Source organism: Cavia porcellus, unplaced genomic scaffold (genome assembly GCF_034190915.1).
Source record: "Cavia porcellus strain 051 isolate PalLab524CR breed Dunkin Hartley unplaced genomic scaffold, mCavPor4.1 scaffold_1, whole genome shotgun sequence".
Classification (NCBI taxonomy): domain Eukaryota; kingdom Metazoa; phylum Chordata; class Mammalia; order Rodentia; family Caviidae; genus Cavia; species Cavia porcellus.
The window spans coordinates 184,372,211-184,373,505 of record NW_026947484.1 but is presented as its reverse complement, the minus strand read 5'-3'; the positions used below and the strand labels follow the sequence as shown (position 1 = coordinate 184,373,505).

Here is a 1,295-nt window from a genome sequence, read left to right as displayed (position 1 = left end):
CTGCTTGCTTTATACAATTTTGAAGTAAAGAGGGTATACAATCAGCACTCATTTGGAACTAAACACCCAGATTTGCAAGCTTTCATATCTTTCAATGAACTTCTTAGAAAAGAGGCTTTTTGTTAAGGAGGATACACTGGCCATGTGAATAATTCAGAATGGCTATTTCCCTCTTCCCTATCCTGGAAGCAGTGAGAGATGTTTTTCTCTAATTTTAAATTAAAAATTGGTGTAGATACTTTGGTACATGACTGTGATGACTGGGTGTTCATACTGTGTGCAAGAAACTCATCTCCTTCAAACTTTGTTACAATATGGGTGCATTGTACTGTCTGATTAAAGCAAACAAACAAACAAACAAAAAAACCCTGGAAGGAGCTGAAGAAGGTAAATCTAAGAAAAAATGAGCCCCTCTCTTTTTATCTCTTTCTAGACTGGTCCCCTGAGTTTTCCAACTCATACACGTTGAGCTTCCACAAATTTATCAATCATAATTTAAGTGTCTTTCCAAGAATGGTTCCAAGCCCTGCTGCTGGTTTCTGATAAGCTATACTTCCATATATTTTTGTCTCTAGAACTTCAGGAAAAACTTCAGTTAACTCTGTTTTCTGATGAATCTCATAACAGCTATTGACTTTTGAGTTGTTGACTTTGTTGCTGATACTGAGGATGGAAGTGATGCCTTCCATGTTCTCACAAACGAGATAGAAAATGGGAAGTTCCCAGAATCTAAACTGTTAATGACTTTCTCTTTTACCTTACAATAGCTCAAAGGCTTAACTATACAGCATAAATTGATCGGATTGTTTATAATGCTTAATAATGCTAACAAGGAAAATATAGAAATTAAAGTCTGTTGCATGTCAATAAATTTTTTGGTCTTCTTTATATCATTTTAAATAACTTACTAGTTTGCTGGTGATATGGCTCAGTGGTATAGTGCCTGCCTGATAAGCTCAAATTCCTGAGTTCAATTCTGGTATAAAAATACATAAATAAATAAATAAAACTCACTAGAAATAATTGTAGAGACACAAGTAGCCATTCCCTTCACTTTATGTGATGAAATTATGAAACCAAAAGCATGATCTGAGGTGGTACAATTGAGCTGGGACCAAATATTGTAAGTACACATATTTGTCCATGGGCAAAGCTTTATTGAATGATGGGATTCAGCCAAATAGAGGTGTTACCTGAAGAGAGTGAGGAATTGATGGAGACAGTAACAAACTGCTGCTTATAGAACAAAGAAAACAATATGTTTATTTTGATTTATTGCCTGGGGCTAAAATCCA

General features: G+C 35.1%; 1 non-coding gene across 1 annotated transcript; it reads left to right on the top strand.

The window, feature by feature from the left end:
- The first annotated feature begins 235 nt into the window (after positions 1–235).
- LOC111757131 (small nucleolar RNA U13) lies at positions 236–338 on the top strand. Its single transcript, XR_002791510.1, has one exon. It is a non-coding gene; the product is annotated as a small nucleolar RNA U13 (small nucleolar RNA).
- Positions 339–1,295: the final 957 nt, after the last annotated feature.